The sequence below is a fragment of the Octodon degus genome, unplaced genomic scaffold (assembly GCF_000260255.1).
Source record: "Octodon degus isolate 3935 unplaced genomic scaffold, OctDeg1.0 scaffold00184, whole genome shotgun sequence".
NCBI classification, from domain to species: domain Eukaryota; kingdom Metazoa; phylum Chordata; class Mammalia; order Rodentia; family Octodontidae; genus Octodon; species Octodon degus.
Genome location: NW_004524760.1, coordinates 4,190,049 through 4,198,922, shown reverse-complemented (window position 1 = coordinate 4,198,922; position 8,874 = coordinate 4,190,049). Strand labels below are relative to the sequence as shown.

Below are 8,874 nucleotides of genomic sequence, written 5' to 3'. Positions count from 1 at the left end.
CATTCTATTCATTAAGAGAATGCAACTATATATCTATCCTAACCACTTTGAATACACAGATACAAAATGGACATTCATCGGTATACCCCGTTTTTTCTAAGTTCCGTTATTGAATATTATAGGTGTGTAAACTCAGCAAAATATTCCAAAAGAGTCCAGTAGCCCATAGTAGCATTGGGTCTTCTGTTTAACTGGCAATGCTCCTCTGCTCTTCATTGTTTTTTTGCTGTATTGTTTGCCTTGGAGCCAGCGGAATATGGACTGAACCCTCCAGTAACGGTAAGCTAAATAAACCTTTCCTTCCTTCAAAAAAAAAAAAAAATTCATTGCAATAAGTCAGATCACAATGAATCCCCCTTTAGATACTTCCCCTGGCTTCCCACAGCTATCCAGTCAATCCACCTTATTCACCAGATCTGCCTTGTGCCACCTCTAGCGCTTCCCCAAAGTCAAAAGGAACATGGAAAGTAAATATGCTAAACTGACTCAGGATCTCAAGACAGCTGTTACAGTACAACTGAAGACACCCAAGGAAGAGAATTCCAGAACTGCTTCAGAAAGTGGCAAGAGTGATGGGACAAGTGTGTTCAAAGCAAAGAGGAGTATTTTTGAGGGGGATTAATTGAAATGTGTCCTTACTGAGATTTTTTTTTTAAATATTTAAACATTCAGTATAGTTTTTCTTACATATCATGCATTGATGTGTTGAAACAGAAGTATTTTTAGGGAAGAGTCTACAGGGTGTTTAGGGACTCACTACTAGATTGGACTCAGGGTGATCCGCCTGTTTACAGCCTCCCAAGAGCTGGGATTACAGGCACATGCCACCATGCCCAGTCTCAAATGCCATCACTAGCACAGCAGGCCCAGGGATCAAAAACCCAGCCCCTGCACCTGCTTGTAGGCCCTTTAATCTACTGAGCAGTTTGGCCAGCCCTTGAAACAGATGTGGGTGTAACTGCTAAGCAGCTACAACTAAGTCTGATCTACAAGTCCTTGCATTGGGATTAACTTGAGAGAAGAAAAGGAGTCACAGATGACCTGCAGCTAAACTCCATGAATGTAACCCCCAGATGAGGTTCTTTTTCTGAATTATGTTTGGTTCCATGTGCTTGAAACACTATACAGTCAATTCATTCCAGACCAAATGGCCTCTTCATAAAACGCTATCCTTTCTAGTTTGTCATCATTTGTATCTTCCATGGTCATTTTTAGCATCTTGTAATAATAGCCTCACAGCACTTGCGAGGAAATTACAAGCGAAGCATCCTGCTAAGGTCTGCCAGAATGTGTACTTGTTTAGTAAGTTGTTCTTCAGAACCTTGAGAAAGGGCTAAGTGTTACTGAGCTATGTGAGATAACAAAACTACTTGCACAGAAAAAAAAAATCATAGGTGTAGGAGGAGCTGCAAGTTACTTATTCAAATTCCTTGTCATTTTTTCAATCGGATTTTATTAAGGAACAACAATACAGCTTTCAAAGACTACATTTCCCAGCTAGGTGAGGCCAAGTTTGCAAGTTCCATTCTTGCAACACACAGGTTGAAGTTATTGGGTGGGACTTCCAGAAAGGCCCTGGGCAGGAGCATAATGGCTCCCCGATAAGTAATAATTGACTCCGAGGTAAGTGAGTGGACTGGCACTGAGTTCTAAGGATGAGAGTGCAAGGGCCGGCCAAATAGCTCAGTGGATTAAAGCGCCTGCAAGGGGTCAAGGGTTCAATCCTGGGCCTGCTGTGCCAGCCCCTGCCCCCGCAGCAATTGAGACTGGGCATGGTGGCACGTGGATCACTACAAGTCCGATCTAGTAGTGAGACCCTGAACAGCCTGTAGACCCTTCCCTAAAATACACACACACACACACACACACACACACACACGGATGAGAGTGCGGAGAACACACACACACAAGGATGAGAGTGCAGAGAGTCTGGAGCCCTGCACTAACTGCCTAACACTTTGGTATAAGAAGAGATAAAACAATGTGTGCAGGGATTCCACTCATGGAAGGATTTCTCCAGCTGAAGGCCAGGAGGCTGGAAGAGCTGCTTTGAGAGCACCAGGTCGGGCAGGAAGACAAGAGCAGGCACTGGCTGAAGGACCAGCACACTAGAGTGGCCCTGCCGCTGAGGCTGCAGGATGCTTCTTACTCAATCTCCTTCTTTCAGGCCGCCCCCATCCTGGGGCCACACACAGTCAACCCCACGTGACTCTCACTGCCTTTCAAACTCTTTGCAGTCCTCTTGAGGTTCTTGCCAGCACCTATTTGAAAGCCAAGAGAACAGCCTCCTCGCGGCGCCTCGGGCAGCCATTGGTCGGCCTGTGTCACGTGCGTGAGGAGGTGTTGTGATTGGCTGGCGGGCTGAGGGGCATGCGGAGGGGGCGTGGCCCACAGAGCCTCAGCTGAGCGGAGGTGATGCGTGGTGTGTGGTGTCTGTGGGAGGTCCTTGTGGGGTGCTCAGAGTAGGACCCTACTGCCCTGCGGACGCAGCTGGGACCCCTGTGCCGGGGCGGACCACGGGGGAGCTCGGGGTCACAGTCAGGCCGGGTGCCGCAGACCCTCGAGGGCTGCCCCTCAGGCTGCACCGCGCTGCCTCCTTGGCACCAGGCCCCACTGACGTCGCGAAGAACCTGCAGGCGCGGTGTCTCCAGAGCCCGAGGGCGCAGCAGGGAGAGAGGCTCGGGTTCGCAGCTACGCAGTTGACCTGGCCCCTCTGGATTGATTTCTCCTTCTCCCACATGGAAGGGAGTGAGTACTGCGGGGGTCTTAGGGTGCAAGATTGCCTGTTCGGCTCCCTGAGGGGCTGGGATGCCAGAACCCCATGCCCGGGGTCTGAAGCCCCTCCGAGCTCTCAGGCTCACAGCATTCGAAGACCTGGGTTTTTAGTAAGTGGTTCTATTTTTACACGCTGGCTATTTATTGGAGGGACACCACCAGGGAACCAGTTGTTTTTAAGGCCATTTAAAATTTATTTGATTTGGGCTGGTGAGATGGTTCAGTGGTCTAAAGCACCTACTCAGAATAAGCTTAGCAAAGCACAGGGACCACGGTTCAATCCCCCAGCACCACATGCCAGCCAGCCCCGCCCCCTGGTGGGCTGAGCTGGCCACACACAAATAAATAAATAAATAAAATTTAAAAAAATAAATAAATAAATAAAATTTATTTGATTTGCGTTTCTTTCATGTTTACTGATGGTTGAATTTTGCTTACCTCCTGGTCGGTTTTATACCTGATTTAGAAAAATGCCCATGTAGCTCCTTTGTCCATTTCATCATCGGCTTATAATGTTTTCAGTAGCGGTTTCAGATAGGAGGCCATCATCCAATGGATCTGCTGCTGCAAAACACTTCCCTCTCTTTGATTTTTTCCATGTAGGGGTGAATAAGACTTCCCTGCCTGCATGCTATGGTGTTTGTATAGCACAGAGAGTGGAGAGTTAACCAGTACTAGTGGACCCATAAGACCCCTGAATAATTACTGGAAGGAAAAAACTCATAAATTTTCTTCTTTTAACATTTAAGGGTCATTTCTATTGTAGTTCAAGCAGTACCATTTGTTCTGCAGGCACCCATGTTTCTTGTAAGGTGGGATCCTACCCTGCAAAAGGAAAGTTGCCTCGCCCTACTTATGAACTCAGGATGTCCTTCCATCAGAACATTTTGAGCACTTCCTGTGTGGCCCACAGTACTGCAGTGGTTTAGGTATATCTACTGCAGGATTCCATGGCAAATTCCTGTGTGCTGAAAGGCCACACAGACTGAGATGCTCCTGGAAACCTATATAGATTTCTGCTTTAGCAAAGTCAGCATTGACAGTTATTTTTATGCCTTATAAGGACTATTTCTACCTAAGTGGTAAGGATTTTGGAGATACTATCTTTTCTCCACTTTCTTGGGTCTTCTGTCTTAGGAATTAAATTGCCTCTTTAATTCTCCAGTTTCTTCAGTCTTCTCAAAGTTATAGTACCTGTTTGTTTCAACCTGACCTTGTGCTTTTATTTTATCCTATCTCCAAATTATTTTTTCCAAGAAATTTTCAGTATAATATAATCATTTCTTTAAAATAGCATTTTTCTTCCAAAGTTATTACCTGTCAAATTTAGAAAATATTGTTAATAAAACTATGCTCCATCCTGTTTGTATTTGGGCATGTATTCTTCCAGTCTTTTGTCTGGATTTTATCTATAAAGCTGATAGCACAATCTGTATTCTGTTATATACTTTGTATATTTGCAATCTAATAACAAAAGATAAATAAGTATATTTTACTCACGTGACTGTAATTTTTAAACAGATATTTTATTGCTAGAATTGGGACCTAAAAAATCCTGTTAATAAGTTTCTTTAGAGGTTATATTCAGAAACCTGAACTACTGAACCAGAAACAAAATTTACTTCTCTGTTGTTTTCCTGCTTTCCTTCCTATACCCCAAGGTCCTAGTGTCCTTTTCCCACTCTCGCAACTCCAACCTAGGGCAGTTCTGTGGAGGGAGTCTCAGAAAGAAGGTTCATCAAGTCAGACAAACATTTACATTATAATTCAATTCTCTTTTTACACTTGTCTATCTGGTCATTGAGAATGTCTATTGTTTATATTTTTATGTATTTAGGTCAGGGTCTATCAGGTCTCACTACACAGATCAAAGTCGTGGTGATTCTCCTGTTTTCAGCCTCCCAAGCACTGGGAATACAGGTGTGTGCCACCATGCTCAGTCTCAATCACCATCTCAGTGCGTCCCAGGGGCAGGGCCAGCATGGCATGCCAGGGATCAAACCCTGGTCCCTGAGTCTGTCTAAGCAGGCACTTTAGTCCACAGAGCTATCTAGCCAGCCCTGTTTATTGTTTACTTTAAGAATTATGTGTGAAAAGATGGAAATGTAGAAGTAGCATATAATTGCTACGTGGATAATGACTCAGATCTAAAAAGATCCAAGAAAAATCTAAAAAGTCTTTACCATGCTTCAGTCAGGCTTTTTCTGTGGAAAAAAAGTTAAGCATATGGTACATACATCTCCACATGTACCCCAGCACACAGTCGGCATATAAATCATTCATTTCAATGTGTTCTCATCTGAGCAGCATCCGAATGTATACAGAATTCCTCAGATACAATTTTTAAAAATGTCAACATGTCCTCTAAGGGCTTAAGAACACCCCTACTAGTACAAATACAGAATTTGTGCAAAAAGCAGTTCACAATACAGTCTCTCTTCCTTTGTACAGCCAGACTATGCCATATCAGTGAATCCTGCTGGACCTGGAAATCCTTTTTTTAAGAATCATTTGCTAGTTTAATTATTATGTTTCTCTGTGTGCATGTGTTTAAATGGTTGGAGAGATGGAGAAGTGCAAGTAAAGAAAGAGGGGCAAAAATCCAAATGGAAGAAGCTTTTGGGCAACTGACTTCAGATAAAGCCAGTATGTGCTTAAATCCAGTATCTGGACAAAGGGCACTGGCTTTGTTAAAACTGTTGTGGTTCACATCATGGTCACCTTTCCTTAACAATATTATTAGCATTGTGGTCCAGAAGAAGACATTTCTTTCTTTTCCAACTCCACTCTAAATGCTGCTGCTGCAGACTGAGTTAATGCGCCACCTCCTGAGCTAAAGGCTGAGCTGAGGCTGCAGGTGTGCTATAATTGACCTCCGATGTGACTGCCTGGGATGGGTTCCTTTATTTGTGATGTTGAGATTTGTAGTGCTGCTGCCAAATTTCAGGAATGAAACAAGATTAGAGGCTATTTTGACTCAAATGCAGACTGACTCGGCTATTGTCCAAACACAGGAGGCTGGCATCTGGTGGACATGGTGCCAAAAGTAGTTGATGCAGGCTGAGAAATGCCAGCAAATTATACTTTTGGGGATGATAGAGACGTACACTCAGGCTATTAGACTGTCTGGCCTCTTGATTTTTTCCAAGTAGAATGGTGTGGTTCACACTAAATGCTGGCCTGGCAGATGATACTAACCATCCAGGGCCACATACTAGGGAGGATTCTGCAGAGCTGAAAGTGGGTGTGCCTCCTGGGCTGAAAGCCTGGGTTGCAGTAGTATTGCTACTGGTCCTGATTCAAAGGCAGATAGGATGACAGCAACAGCTAGGCTGGATGTGGCTGCTATTTTGCCATCCAAAGAAAGGAACAAAGTCTGAAAAAGGCTGGATTGAGAAGGGGAGTACAGGGGAAAGTTGCTCCCAAGCTTGCTGGCCTGTCCAAACAAAAGCAGCCACAAGTGGAATGGAGAGGAGGTGGCACTACGAAGTATGCCACCACAGGCTGAAGAGGCCTGCATGCTTCAACCAGAGGAAGACAGGTTTCACTGCATCTCCATCAACTGTAATACTGGTTTGTGTTCCAGAAGCAAAAGTGTGCGTGATAATCACGGCTTGCAAGGGAAACAGTTTAATTCAGGACACATCATTTACAGAATTATTTTATAACATTCAGCCCAAGAGTCAAATGCAGATGAGGTTGGAAATCTGTCCACATACTAGAGACACAAAGCCAGTTTCCAGAAGACAGAAAGCAGGGATAGCTCTACTGCTATTAAAGTAAAATTAAAAGCAGGGAATTGGGCTGGTGAGATGGCTCAGTGGTCTAAGGCACCTACTTAGAACAAGCTTAGCAAAGCACAGGGACTGCGGTTCAATCCCCCAGCACCACATGGCAGCCAACCCCGCCTCCTGGTGGGCTGAGCTGGCCACACACACACAAATAAATAAATAAATAGATAAAATTTAAAAAAAAAGCAGGGAATTCATCTACTGGGTTCTCGGCCATACAGGACACCCATTTAGTCTCTTGTGCATTATTAGAAACATGGCAGAACCAATATAATATTGTAATGAGAAAATAAAATGAGAATCTTTATTAAAAAAAAAAAAAGAAGCACAGCATGGTGGACACAGCCATTGGCCTTTTGAATTTACCTCCCAATCTTAAAGTACCAGAGGTACCAATGCTTCAAGCACATTCTCAAACCTCAGAACTTGCTTCATCATCATCCCAGGTTTTGGTGTTGTATAAGCCACAAATCTCCTTACCTCAAATTTATTTCTTTCTAACCAAACAAGTGTCACAATCCCAAGTTCCTGTTGCTATCTTAAAGCCTGTCCCTGATGAAAGCAGAGTTGCTTTGCCACTTTTGCTTGGTGTACCAATTCCAGTCTGTATAGCCCTTTTTCCTGTTGACATTTTAAAAAGACATGTTTCACATTTCCAGAATGATCCAGTTTTTACACATTCCTCACACCTGCCTCCACTAAAAGCAAAGGTACTGCTTGCTGGTTTTCCATAAACACCTGGCCCCATTTTGATAGGTTTGGCAGCAAGAGAATCTCCCCTGTTGCAAGTCACGCCTGCAGGACTTCTCTGAACAGGTAGAAGGCCTCCATCTTTAGGGAGTTTTGCAGGTACAGCAAGGCTCTCCAAGCCTTCATTTTGCCTCTTTGTTCTGCTCCCTGCATTGATGTCTTCAGCTGAACTCTTTAGAGCTGGTTCTGAAGCCCTGCAGGGGCCAAAGAGTTCTGTCTTTGCAGTAGGCTCACTAAATGTAGGTGGAGTAAGTGATGGAGGTAGTACAAGTGCCTCCGAAGATATTATAACTGGAGATGAAAATCCCAACATGGGCCTGCCAGTGCTGCTGGGAGAGGCCCTTTGTACATTGTTTGCTAGTGATTGAGGAGAACTGCTGGATGATGGACTTGTGATTTCAGGACAACAAAGACTGGTGGTAGGCACTGAAGAACTGGAGATTGGTACAGAGATTTTTGGTACCACTAATGCTTCTGTTTTCTCTTCCTCTAGATGTTTAGAAGCAACCTCTTTCATCTTGCCTCCTATTATAATTATCATAACTTTTCCATTTCAGCACTGCTGTTTTAATCTGTTCCTTGGGCAGTCTCCCTTAATTCACTCAATGAACTCAGAGGTACTTTAAAAGAAACAGTATTTTTTTCCTTTAGAAACTGGCTCTGGGGATATGAGCTTCTATGCACTGAGATATGGAGAGGCCCCATTTGCTCTGTTGGCCTGTATATTTATCACATCTATACCAATCCTAACAGAATTTTAAAAAGAGAAAACAGCACTCTTTCCACATTTCTGAAAGAACTTGACATCTCTAGAGACCTCAGAGTTCTGTGAGCTGCTAAGCTGGTCACATTATAGGGCTGCCCCTGGAGCGGCTTGCATTGCACCCTTCTGACAGGCACCCAATAAGGTGCATTTCGTAGCTTAGACAGCCTAAGTGCAGCTGCTGGGCCACCACATGTTTTGTGCTGATAAAAAGACTCTCTGAGCTGCCCCGTTTTAGGATTTGAGGAATTGGCAAGTGAGGAGGCCAGGATTGCAAAGTCAGACAAGCTACATGCTGTTTCTGAGCTGGTGGTGTTGTGTTGTGACATAGAATGAGTATATTTGGCCTCTGGAGTCCCCAGAGGTGGCCGTCAAGTGTTGTGTGAAACCACATTACTTTTATCAGTGCCTCTGGAAGAACAATTGGTGGTTGAGGTGTTAAGGCCCTGAGGGGTAGACTCTCTCATTTCTGAACAGCTGCCAGTTGGGAGTGCATCTGAAGTCATACTAGATGTTGAAGATACTTCTGTGCTATTGACTGCAGGCTCAGGAACACTCTGCCCCCCCCCCCATTGCTGTTAGAGTTGTTCTCATCTACATACATGACAGAGTCATCTCTATTTTCTACCCCGTGTGGTACCTCACTGTGTCTGCACCTACATGCATCATTATTACTGAAGTATTTCTGTAGCCATTGTGGCACAAGATGATTCATAGACTGTGAAAGGCTGGTAAGAATGCACTGGTGCTGCGATGGCCCCTGCTGGCAAGGCTTAATAGGTGCCTGATGGCAAA

General features: G+C 44.4%; 1 pseudogene; it reads right to left on the bottom strand.

Moving 5' to 3' along the window:
- Positions 1–6,941: 6,941 nt before the first annotated feature.
- Positions 6,942–7,833, bottom strand: LOC111813348 (annotated as a pseudogene).
- Between the last annotated feature and the right edge of the window lie 1,041 nt (positions 7,834–8,874).